The sequence below is a fragment of the Schistocerca gregaria genome, chromosome 3, assembly GCF_023897955.1.
Source record: "Schistocerca gregaria isolate iqSchGreg1 chromosome 3, iqSchGreg1.2, whole genome shotgun sequence".
Classification (NCBI taxonomy): Eukaryota; Metazoa; Arthropoda; class Insecta; order Orthoptera; family Acrididae; genus Schistocerca; species Schistocerca gregaria.
This window is the reverse complement of record NC_064922.1, coordinates 679,731,069-679,743,853: the sequence shown is the minus strand read 5'-3', so window position 1 is coordinate 679,743,853 and position 12,785 is coordinate 679,731,069. Positions and strand designations below refer to the sequence as shown.

The window sequence follows — 12,785 nt, the reverse complement described above, 5'->3', positions numbered from 1 at the left end:
CAAAATTATTTTTACTGCACAAGTTTGTGATTTGTGGGTATGGTGTGAGTGAGATTTGGGTTGAAGATGGTGGATAGTTGGTCAGGATGAGTATTTCAATTGTTTTCAAGAGAGTGGATAATAGTGGCACTGGATTGTTGCCATAATATGGCATTGGTTGTTTGTTCATAACAATGTACTCAGTTTTGTAGAAGATGTAGGTGGGAGGGAGACATTTGTTGAATATGACATAGATAGCTGGAAATGAATAGAGTAGCAATTTCCTGCTAGGTGTAGTTTGGGTATGATGTGATGTGCCTCAGTGAGATGTAAATCTTGAAATTGAAGGGTTGTTCCTAGGTACAGTCTTGGAAACTATGTATCTGCTGTTGACTCCAATGTTTTCAAGATTACTGGTGTACAAAATTGGCCAGACTTTGCAGTTTCTTCTTCAGTAAATCAGTGGAAGGTGGTGCAGATAATGGTAAAAATGTTCATAGTGTCCTGTGAGTTGTTGATGCTGCTTGTCTTTTTTGATTGACCCAGCCATACACAGAGGTGGTGCATACTTGGCTTGAGAAGAGTTAATGATGAAATACCAGGACAGTGCTCACAACGAAGCTCCTTCCCCTGCATTGTAGTTTCCCTCCTCAGGTATAGAGTGACATGATATTGGCAGAGGATGTGGAGATAATCACTTTGATCAGGCTGTTTGTCGTTTGAAGGCTCTTTTACCAGAATCCATTCATAGTGATAACTGTGTTCTCTGGTGGAACATGATGAGAACATTGTGTGAAGTGCATAGAAGTAGCTATTTGAGTATGTATGAAAATGTCAGGCAACCACTGTTACTCCTAAATTTCTGTGGAATTAAGTTTTCTGTGTGTGTTTGAAAATCCCAGAGGTTCAAGTTGGCTGTTTATATGTTGCAAGCGAAAAAGTTTTTGAGTAAACTGGGGCACTAGCATTAGTTCCCTGTTCACTGTGACAAGGAAGCTAGTATAAAAAGTAGTTTTGTGGTTTTGTTTGCAAAGAAGTGCTCATGGGATGAAAGCACTGCTTGCGATTATTCTGAGATTGATGGCGGGATTGCTAAACATCTAGAGTTTTAGTAAGGGGCTAGTCGGAGTAGTTATATAGTTGTAAAATTATTTGATATTTGATGAGAAATTTCTTTATTCATAGCACATGGGCCATCATAGTTGAAGCATAAAGATGGGCATGGTATGCGTATAATGTCCTGACAGTGATGTTCATAGAGACTTGTTGTATACTTTGATTCTTCATCTGTTTAACAGTAACATTAAGAAATGTATTAGTGGAGCAAGTAGCTGTGAAATTACTGGTGTATGACTGATAGTATGGACGTGATGCTGAATGGAAGTGTTTGTTTAGCTGTGGGTGTTTTCATAATTGCCATGTGAGGAAAAGCAATACTCGTGGTAGGCGAAAAGAGATACAGAGAGAAACACATTAATTGCGTGTAGCGTGTATCAGCAGCTGTTGGGCGGGGTATCAAGTAAGACGCAAGGTGAAACGAAAGAGGAAGTGGCCAAATATCGACAAGAGTTGGCACTGTTAGGGCGAGGTGAATACGCTATTGCGGTGCGAAAATTTTCGAAGAGAGAGGCGGTTTTAAAGAAAGCACAAGTGTCCTATGACTGCCCTCTTGTGTGTTTCTCTTTCAGTGACTATTTGGCATGTCTGCTTGCGCCATAGAATGCTACTGTATGTGCCCCAGGCCCCCATCTAGCGGCCGGAGCTGCAAGCGGTGTTTACATACAGTCTCGCCTGAGGCAATGGTCTCTGATTTCGGATGCAAAAAGCACTGGTAGCGCACAGAATAGTTGAGTGAGGAAAGGTTAGATCATGGCGGCCAAATAGGAGTAGAACTAGGTTCTTTGCAGAATGTCCGAGCTTAAGTAATTCTTCGATAAGTAAATCGCGAATGTGAAGAGTGTGTCGTATTCTCGTAGGGCGTGTTGACGGTCTCGTGGCATAAGTAGCGAGCGGTGATAGCTTGCAAGCAAGATCATACTTCACAGGATCATTTCTGTAGTATGTCTTCAACTCTCTCTAGTTCAAAGCTGGAGTAGACGCAACCACGATGATGAGTGGTAGCACTGTCCCTGAGCGTGAGGCATGCGACCGAGATTCATTGCATCTTGGTTGTAATCGATGATCGTTCACCACATTCTGAGGGATGTGGGAAGGGAGTAGCGCTTTCCGAGTGGTGGTTTTATTATAGATCAGAAGCATAAGTCATACTTTCGGTATCGTGACCCGCCGCGTTGCAGAAATGTTGTGGAAGGACTTTGATTGCGACATGTCATGAAAGCCTTGCGGAAGTTTCCCGAGTGGCACGGTGACGAGCCAGTTGATTTGTCCTGCTGCAAGTGCTAGGATTGGATGACAACGACGTACTTTGAGTTACAAGAATGAGTGAGCAGCACAAGCAGAGTGCAATTGATGACCATAAAAAGCTGACACACAACACAGTCTTGATAATGACCACTAATGCATGATGTACGAAACAATCAGGAGCAGCACGTTTGGCTAGAAAACATGAATTGAGTGATTTGCAAGGCACTGTTACCAGCAAGAAGGAATGCATGAAATTCGCAAATGAATAAGACTGGTTCAAATACTATCGACAGAAATTTTGTTTCTGTTGTCAGCTAGTATTAGTTGTGTGGGAGCAGGGGATATTTCCCTTGCACTACACATCTACATACACGTTGCGTCTGATGTGGCCTAGTTTCGCGTACAAAGAACTATCTAGTTGTCAGTCTTTTCAGTGAACGAGTGTGGTGGGGAGGAGAGAGATTAGTGTTAGATGCAGAGCACTGCGGGCAGTTGTGTGCCGAACGTTGTATGTCAAACGGTGGGTCGCCGACAGGAATTAGGCGTGCTGCCATCTGGCGGCAGGTGAGGTAATGAAGCAGCTTGGATGGTGACAGAAATGATGAAAATAGTTATGTAAAGAGTAATAGCGACCTCATTTGGCAGACACGTATTTCAGCGTTGGCAGTTAGTTTTGCGGTTTGTGCTTGCATAACACTGGAAGTCTGTTGACGGTAGAGAAGTGGACAAGAGGGAAAGAATTTTCCGCGTTCTCGCGCAGAAGTACTAGAGAAGCAGCCATAAGTATGGAAGTGAGTGCGTTGATCGGCACTCTGGTTTCCCTTCAAATCGAATAAATCTTTCGCCTTTTACTAAAGATTTCCGTGGAGGGGAACATTAAATGAGTCTGTAATGTATTTTTCGTAGTGCTCGGCTATTGCTGAGCCACAATCACAAGTAAAACGTAATGTAAGCAATAATGTGCGTAAATAGGAAGAGGTAGATTGTGTTGTGTGGAGTAGCGGAGCACGTTGGATCAGGTAGATGTTTTTGCTTGATTTGAAATTGTAACAGGCCATGTCGCAGTATAATGAAACAAGTACATTTGCCCTGAAATGGCGTGCAGTGTGTTAGACGATAGTGTAAAGAGAAAGAGAGCTATTTAATGTCTGAGTTGTATAAATGGCAGGAGACTAATCTGGAAATAGCATAAAGGAATTGTAATGTGAGTGGTGCTTGCGATAATGTATGGCAGGCAATATTGTGCAGAGGTGAAGGTGAATGCTTTGTATTGTGAAGAGTTGTTACATTTGTGTGTGTGTGTGAGGCACAAGAGGCATAATTGTGGAAACTCTTGGTGAACGCTTTCTATACCTCAGTGCTATATGGTTTAGTGTTTATTTGCACTTTAATTGCACAACAGCATATAAGCTGATATTTGGAAGTGAATGATGAATGATAGGCGTTGTAAGTAATACTGGTATGTGATTAGTAGATTGAGTTTTGAAACCCAAAATTATTTTTACTGCACAAGTTTGTGATTTGTGGGTATGGTGTGAGTGAGATTTGGGTTGAAGATGGTGGATAGTTGGTCAGGATGAGTATTTCAATTGTTTTCAAGAGAGTGGATAATAGTGGCACTGGATTGTTGCCATAATATGGCATTGGTTGTTTGTTCATAACAATGTACTCAGTTTTGTAGAAGATGTAGGTGGGAGGGAGACATTTGTTGAATATGACATAGATAGCTGGAAATGAATAGAGTAGCAATTTCCTGCTAGGTGTAGTTTGGGTATGATGTGATGTGCCTCAGTGAGATGTAAATCTTGAAATTGAAGGGTTGTTCCTAGGTACAGTCTTGGAAACTATGTATCTGCTGTTGACTCCAATGTTTTCAAGATTACTGGTGTACAAAATTGGCCAGACTTTGCAGTTTCTTCTTCAGTAAATCAGTGGAAGGTGGTGCAGATAATGGTAAAAATGTTCATAGTGTCCTGTGAGTTGTTGATGCTGCTTGTCTTTTTTGATTGACCCAGCCATACACAGAGGTGGTGCATACTTGGCTTGAGAAGAGTTAATGATGAAATACCAGGAGAGTGCTCACAACGAAGCTCCTTCCCCTGCATTGTAGTTTCCCTCCTCAGGTATAGAGTGACATGATATTGGCAGAGGATGTGGAGATAATCACTTTGATCAGGCTGTTTGTGGTTTGAAGGCTCTTTTACCAGAATCCATTCATAGTGATAACTGTGTTCTCTGGTGGAACATGATGAGAACATTGTGTGAAGTGCATAGAAGTAGCTATTTGAGTATGTATGAAAATGTCAGGCAACCACTGTTACTCCTAAATTTCTGTGGAATTAAGTTTTCTGTGTGTGTTTGAAAATCCCAGAGGTTCAAGTTGGCTGTTTATATGTTGCAAGCGAAAAAGTTTTTGAGTAAACTGGGGCACTAGCATTAGTTCCCTGTTCACTGTGACAAGGAAGCTAGTATAAAAAGTAGTTTTGTGGTTTTGTTTGCAAAGAAGTGCTCATGGGATGAAAGCACTGCTTGCGATTATTCTGAGATTGATGGCGGGATTGCTAAACATCTAGAGTTTTAGTAAGGGGCTAGTCGGAGTAGTTATATAGTTGTAAAATTATTTGATATTTGATGAGAAATTTCTTTATTCATAGCACATGGGCCATCATAGTTGAAGCATAAAGATGGGCATGGTATGCGTATAATGTCCTGACAGTGATGTTCATAGAGACTTGTTGTATACTTTGATTCTTCATCTGTTTAACAGTAACATTAAGAAATGTATTAGTGGAGCAAGTAGCTGTGAAATTACTGGTGTATGACTGATAGTATGGACGTGATGCTGAATGGAAGTGTTTGTTTAGCTGTGGGTGTTTTCATAATTGCCATGTGAGGAAAAGCAATACTCGTGGTAGGCGAAAAGAGATACAGAGAGAAACACATTAATTGCGTGTAGCGTGTATCAGCAGCTGTTGGGCGGGGTATCAAGTAAGACGCAAGGTGAAACGAAAGAGGAAGTGGCCAAATATCGACAAGAGTTGGCACTGTTAGGGCGAGGTGAATACGCTATTGCGGTGCGAAAATTTTCGAAGAGAGAGGCGGTTTTAAAGAAAGCACAAGTGTCCTATGACTGCCCTCTTGTGTGTTTCTCTTTCAGTGACTATTTGGCATGTCTGCTTGCGCCATAGAATGCTACTGTATGTGCCCCAGGCCCCCATCTAGCGGCCGGAGCTGCAAGCGGTGTTTACATACAGTCTCGCCTGAGGCAATGGTCTCTGATTTCGGATGCAAAAAGCACTGGTAGCGCACAGAATAGTTGAGTGAGGAAAGGTTAGATCATGGCGGCCAAATAGGAGTAGAACTAGGTTCTTTGCAGAATGTCCGAGCTTAAGTAATTCTTCGATAAGTAAATCGCGAATGTGAAGAGTGTGTCGTATTCTCGTAGGGCGTGTTGACGGTCTCGTGGCATAAGTAGCGAGCGGTGATAGCTTGCAAGCAAGATCATACTTCACAGGATCATTTCTGTAGTATGTCTTCAACTCTCTCTAGTTCAAAGCTGGAGTAGACGCAACCACGATGATGAGTGGTAGCACTGTCCCTGAGCGTGAGGCATGCGACCGAGATTCATTGCATCTTGGTTGTAATCGATGATCGTTCACCACATTCTGAGGGATGTGGGAAGGGAGTAGCGCTTTCCGAGTGGTGGTTTTATTATAGATCAGAAGCATAAGTCATACTTTCGGTATCGTGACCCGCCGCGTTGCAGAAATGTTGTGGAAGGACTTTGATTGCGACATGTCATGAAAGCCTTGCGGAAGTTTCCCGAGTGGCACGGTGACGAGCCAGTTGATTTGTCCTGCTGCAAGTGCTAGGATTGGATGACAACGACGTACTTTGAGTTACAAGAATGAGTGAGCAGCACAAGCAGAGTGCAATTGATGACCATAAAAAGCTGACACACAACACAGTCTTGATAATGACCACTAATGCATGATGTACGAAACAATCAGGAGCAGCACGTTTGGCTAGAAAACATGAATTGAGTGATTTGCAAGGCACTGTTACCAGCAAGAAGGAATGCATGAATTTCGCAAATGAATAAGACTGGTTCAAATACTATCGACAGAAATTTTGTTTCTGTTGTCAGCTAGTATTAGTTGTGTGGGAGCAGGGGATATTTCCCTTGCACTACACATCTACATACACGTTGCGTCTGATGTGGCCTAGTTTCGCGTACAAAGAACTATCTAGTTGTCAGTTTTTTCAGTGAACGAGTGTGGTGGGGAGGAGAGAGATTAGTGTTAGATGCAGAGCACTGCGGGCAGTTGTGTGCCGAACGTTGTATGTCAAACGGTGGGTCGCCGACAGGAATTAGGCGTGCTGCCATCTGGCGGCAGGTGAGGTAATGAAGCAGCTTGGATGGTGACAGAAATGATGAAAATAGTTATGTAAAGAGTAATAGCGACCTCATTTGGCAGACACGTATTTCAGCGTTGGCAGTTAGTTTTGCGGTTTGTGCTTGCATAACACTGGAAGTCTGTTGACGGTAGAGAAGTGGACAAGAGGGAAAGAATTTTCCGCGTTCTCGCGCAGAAGTACTAGAGAAGCAGCCATAAGTATGGAAGTGAGTGCGTTGATCGGCACTCTGGTTTCCCTTCAAATCGAATAAATCTTTCGCCTTTTACTAAAGATTTCCGTGGAGGGGAACATTAAATGAGTCTGTAATGTATTTTTCGTAGTGCTCGGCTATTGCTGAGCCACAATCACAAGTAAAACGTAATGTAAGCAATAATGTGCGTAAATAGGAAGAGGTAGATTGTGTTGTGTGGAGTAGCGGAGCACGTTGGATCAGGTAGATGTTTTTGCTTGATTTGAAATTGTAACAGGCCATGTCGCAGTATAATGAAACAAGTACATTTGCCCTGAAATGGCGTGCAGTGTGTTAGACGATAGTGTAAAGAGAAAGAGAGCTATTTAATGTCTGAGTTGTATAAATGGCAGGAGACTAATCTGGAAATAGCATAAAGGAATTGTAATGTGAGTGGTGCTTGCGATAATGTATGGCAGGCAATATTGTGCAGAGGTGAAGGTGAATGCTTTGTATTGTGAAGAGTTGTTACATTTGTGTGTGTGTGTGAGGCACAAGAGGCATAATTGTGGAAACTCTTGGTGAACGCTTTCTATACCTCAGTGCTATATGGTTTAGTGTTTATTTGCACTTTAATTGCACAACAGCATATAAGCTGATATTTGGAAGTGAATGATGAATGATAGGCGTTGTAAGTAATACTGGTATGTGATTAGTAGATTGAGTTTTGAAACCCAAAATTATTTTTACTGCACAAGTTTGTGATTTGTGGGTATGGTGTGAGTGAGATTTGGGTTGAAGATGGTGGATAGTTGGTCAGGATGAGTATTTCAATTGTTTTCAAGAGAGTGGATAATAGTGGCACTGGATTGTTGCCATAATATGGCATTGGTTGTTTGTTCATAACAATGTACTCAGTTTTGTAGAAGATGTAGGTGGGAGGGAGACATTTGTTGAATATGACATAGATAGCTGGAAATGAATAGAGTAGCAATTTCCTGCTAGGTGTAGTTTGGGTATGATGTGATGTGCCTCAGTGAGATGTAAATCTTGAAATTGAAGGGTTGTTCCTAGGTACAGTCTTGGAAACTATGTATCTGCTGTTGACTCCAATGTTTTCAAGATTACTGGTGTACAAAATTGGCCAGACTTTGCAGTTTCTTCTTCAGTAAATCAGTGGAAGGTGGTGCAGATAATGGTAAAAATGTTCATAGTGTCCTGTGAGTTGTTGATGCTGCTTGTCTTTTTTGATTGACCCAGCCATACACAGAGGTGGTGCATACTTGGCTTGAGAAGAGTTAATGATGAAATACCAGGACAGTGCTCACAACGAAGCTCCTTCCCCTGCATTGTAGTTTCCCTCCTCAGGTATAGAGTGACATGATATTGGCAGAGGATGTGGAGATAATCACTTTGATCAGGCTGTTTGTGGTTTGAAGGCTCTTTTACCAGAATCCGTTCATAGTGATAACTGTGTTCTCTGGTGGAACATGATGAGAACATTGTGTGAAGTGCATAGAAGTAGCTATTTGAGTATGTATGAAAATGTCAGGCAACCACTGTTACTCCTAAATTTCTGTGGAATTAAGTTTTCTGTGTGTGTTTGAAAATCCCAGAGGTTCAAGTTGGCTGTTTATATGTTGCAAGCGAAAAAGTTTTTGAGTAAACTGGGGCACTAGCATTAGTTCCCTGTTCACTGTGACAAGGAAGCTAGTATAAAAAGTAGTTTTGTGGTTTTGTTTGCAAAGAAGTGCTCATGGGATGAAAGCACTGCTTGCGATTATTCTGAGATTGATGGCGGGATTGCTAAACATCTAGAGTTTTAGTAAGGGGCTAGTCGGAGTAGTTATATAGTTGTAAAATTATTTGATATTTGATGAGAAATTTCTTTATTCATAGCACATGGGCCATCATAGTTGAAGCATAAAGATGGGCATGGTATGCGTATAATGTCCTGACAGTGATGTTCATAGAGACTTGTTGTATACTTTGATTCTTCATCTGTTTAACAGTAACATTAAGAAATGTATTAGTGGAGCAAGTAGCTGTGAAATTACTGGTGTATGACTGATAGTATGGACGTGATGCTGAATGGAAGTGTTTGTTTAGCTGTGGGTGTTTTCATAATTGCCATGTGAGGAAAAGCAATACTCGTGGTAGGCGAAAAGAGATACAGAGAGAAACACATTAATTGCGTGTAGCGTGTATCAGCAGCTGTTGGGCGGGGTATCAAGTAAGACGCAAGGTGAAACGAAAGAGGAAGTGGCCAAATATCGACAAGAGTTGGCACTGTTAGGGCGAGGTGAATACGCTATTGCGGTGCGAAAATTTTCGAAGAGAGAGGCGGTTTTAAAGAAAGCACAAGTGTCCTATGACTGCCCTCTTGTGTGTTTCTCTTTCAGTGACTATTTGGCATGTCTGCTTGCGCCATAGAATGCTACTGTATGTGCCCCAGGCCCCCATCTAGCGGCCGGAGCTGCAAGCGGTGTTTACATACAGTCTCGCCTGAGGCAATGGTCTCTGATTTCGGATGCAAAAAGCACTGGTAGCGCACAGAATAGTTGAGTGAGGAAAGGTTAGATCATGGCGGCCAAATAGGAGTAGAACTAGGTTCTTTGCAGAATGTCCGAGCTTAAGTAATTCTTCGATAAGTAAATCGCGAATGTGAAGAGTGTGTCGTATTCTCGTAGGGCGTGTTGACGGTCTCGTGGCATAAGTAGCGAGCGGTGATAGCTTGCAAGCAAGATCATACTTCACAGGATCATTTCTGTAGTATGTCTTCAACTCTCTCTAGTTCAAAGCTGGAGTAGACGCAACCACGATGATGAGTGGTAGCACTGTCCCTGAGCGTGAGGCATGCGACCGAGATTCATTGCATCTTGGTTGTAATCGATGATCGTTCACCACATTCTGAGGGATGTGGGAAGGGAGTAGCGCTTTTCGAGTGGTGGTTTTATTATAGATCAGAAGCATAAGTCATACTTTCGGTATCGTGACCCGCCGCGTTGCAGAAATGTTGTGGAAGGACTTTGATTGCGACATGTCATGAAAGCCTTGCGGAAGTTTCCCGAGTGGCACGGTGACGAGCCAGTTGATTTGTCCTGCTGCAAGTGCTAGGATTGGATGACAACGACGTACTTTGAGTTACAAGAATGAGTGAGCAGCACAAGCAGAGTGCAATTGATGACCATAAAAAGCTGACACACAACACAGTCTTGATAATGACCACTAATGCATGATGTACGAAACAATCAGGAGCAGCACGTTTGGCTAGAAAACATGAATTGAGTGATTTGCAAGGCACTGTTACCAGCAAGAAGGAATGCATGAAATTCGCAAATGAATAAGACTGGTTCAAATACTATCGACAGAAATTTTGTTTCTGTTGTCAGCTAGTATTAGTTGTGTGGGAGCAGGGGATATTTCCCTTGCACTACACATCTACATACACGTTGCGTCTGATGTGGCCTAGTTTCGCGTACAAAGAACTATCTAGTTGTCAGTTTTTTCAGTGAACGAGTGTGGTGGGGAGGAGAGAGAAATGGCGTGCAGTGTGTTAGACGATAGTGTAAAGAGAAAGAGAGCTATTTAATGTCTGAGTTGTATAAATGGCAGGAGACTAATCTGGAAATAGCATAAAGGAATTGTAATGTGAGTGGTGCTTGCGATAATGTATGGCAGGCAATATTGTGCAGAGGTGAAGGTGAATGCTTTGTATTGTGAAGAGTTGTTACATTTGTGTGTGTGTGAGGCACAAGAGGCATAATTGTGGAAACTCTTGGTGAACGCTTTCTATACCTCAGTGCTATATGGTTTAGTGTTTATTTGCACTTTAATTGCACAACAGCATATAAGCTGATATTTGGAAGTGAATGATGAATGATAGGCGTTGTAAGTAATACTGGTATGTGATTAGTAGATTGAGTTTTGAAACCCAAAATTATTTTTACTGCACAAGTTTGTGATTTGTGGGTATGGTGTGAGTGAGATTTGGGTTGAAGATGGTGGATAGTTGGTCAGGATGAGTATTTCAATTGTTTTCAAGAGAGTGGATAATAGTGGCACTGGATTGTTGCCATAATATGGCATTGGTTGTTTGTTCATAACAATGTACTCAGTTTTGTAGAAGATGTAGGTGGGAGGGAGACATTTGTTGAATATGACATAGATAGCTGGAAATGAATAGAGTAGCAATTTCCTGCTAGGTGTAGTTTGGGTATGATGTGATGTGCCTCAGTGAGATGTAAATCTTGAAATTGAAGGGTTGTTCCTAGGTACAGTCTTGGAAACTATGTATCTGCTGTTGACTCCAATGTTTTCAAGATTACTGGTGTACAAAATTGGCCAGACTTTGCAGTTTCTTCTTCAGTAAATCAGTGGAAGGTGGTGCAGATAATGGTAAAAATGTTCATAGTGTCCTGTGAGTTGTTGATGCTGCTTGTCTTTTTTGATTGACCCAGCCATACACAGAGGTGGTGCATACTTGGCTTGAGAAGAGTTAATGATGAAATACCAGGACAGTGCTCACAACGAAGCTCCTTCCCCTGCATTGTAGTTTCCCTCCTCAGGTATAGAGTGACATGATATTGGCAGAGGATGTGGAGATAATCACTTTGATCAGGCTGTTTGTGGTTTGAAGGCTCTTTTACCAGAATCCGTTCATAGTGATAACTGTGTTCTCTGGTGGAACATGATGAGAACATTGTGTGAAGTGCATAGAAGTAGCTATTTGAGTATGTATGAAAATGTCAGGCAACCACTGTTACTCCTAAATTTCTGTGGAATTAAGTTTTCTGTGTGTGTTTGAAAATCCCAGAGGTTCAAGTTGGCTGTTTATATGTTGCAAGCGAAAAAGTTTTTGAGTAAACTGGGGCACTAGCATTAGTTCCCTGTTCACTGTGACAAGGAAGCTAGTATAAAAAGTAGTTTTGTGGTTTTGTTTGCAAAGAAGTGCTCATGGGATGAAAGCACTGCTTGCGATTATTCTGAGATTGATGGCGGGATTGCTAAACATCTAGAGTTTTAGTAAGGGGCTAGTCGGAGTAGTTATATAGTTGTAAAATTATTTGATATTTGATGAGAAATTTCTTTATTCATAGCACATGGGCCATCATAGTTGAAGCATAAAGATGGGCATGGTATGCGTATAATGTCCTGACAGTGATGTTCATAGAGACTTGTTGTATACTTTGATTCTTCATCTGTTTAACAGTAACATTAAGAAATGTATTAGTGGAGCAAGTAGCTGTGAAATTACTGGTGTATGACTGATAGTATGGACGTGATGCTGAATGGAAGTGTTTGTTTAGCTGTGGGTGTTTTCATAATTGCCATGTGAGGAAAAGCAATACTCGTGGTAGGCGAAAAGAGATACAGAGAGAAACACATTAATTGCGTGTAGCGTGTATCAGCAGCTGTTGGGCGGGGTATCAAGTAAGACGCAAGGTGAAACGAAAGAGGAAGTGGCCAAATATCGACAAGAGTTGGCACTGTTAGGGCGAGGTGAATACGCTATTGCGGTGCGAAAATTTTCGAAGAGAGAGGCGGTTTTAAAGAAAGCACAAGTGTCCTATGACTGCCCTCTTGTGTGTTTCTCTTTCAGTGACTATTTGGCATGTCTGCTTGCGCCATAGAATGCTACTGTATGTGCCCCAGGCCCCCATCTAGCGGCCGGAGCTGCAAGCGGTGTTTACATACAGTCTCGCCTGAGGCAATGGTCTCTGATTTCGGATGCAAAAAGCACTGGTAGCGCACAGAATAGTTGAGTGAGGAAAGGTTAGATCATGGCGGCCAAATAGGAGTAGAACTAGGTTCTTTGCAGAATGTCCGAGCTTAAGTAATTCTTCGATAAGTA

General features: G+C 42.0%; 5 non-coding genes across 5 annotated transcripts; all 5 read left to right on the top strand.

Annotated features, from left to right (window-relative positions):
- Positions 1-2,007: 2,007 nt before the first annotated feature.
- Positions 2,008-2,214, top strand: LOC126356888 (small nucleolar RNA U3). The gene has a single exon (XR_007565899.1). It is a non-coding gene; the product is annotated as a small nucleolar RNA U3 (small nucleolar RNA).
- Positions 2,215-3,150: 936 nt separating this feature from the next.
- On the top strand, positions 3,151-3,269 carry LOC126357087 (U5 spliceosomal RNA). The gene has a single exon (XR_007566074.1). It is a non-coding gene; the product is annotated as a U5 spliceosomal RNA (small nuclear RNA).
- A 2,571-nt stretch (positions 3,270-5,840) lies between these two features.
- LOC126356887 (small nucleolar RNA U3) lies at positions 5,841-6,047 on the top strand. Its single transcript, XR_007565898.1, has one exon. It is a non-coding gene; the product is annotated as a small nucleolar RNA U3 (small nucleolar RNA).
- Positions 6,048-6,983: 936 nt separating this feature from the next.
- Positions 6,984-7,102, top strand: LOC126357086 (U5 spliceosomal RNA). The gene has a single exon (XR_007566073.1). It is a non-coding gene; the product is annotated as a U5 spliceosomal RNA (small nuclear RNA).
- Positions 7,103-9,673: 2,571 nt separating this feature from the next.
- On the top strand, positions 9,674-9,880 carry LOC126356986 (small nucleolar RNA U3). The gene has a single exon (XR_007565985.1). It is a non-coding gene; the product is annotated as a small nucleolar RNA U3 (small nucleolar RNA).
- The last annotated feature ends 2,905 nt before the right edge of the window (positions 9,881-12,785 follow it).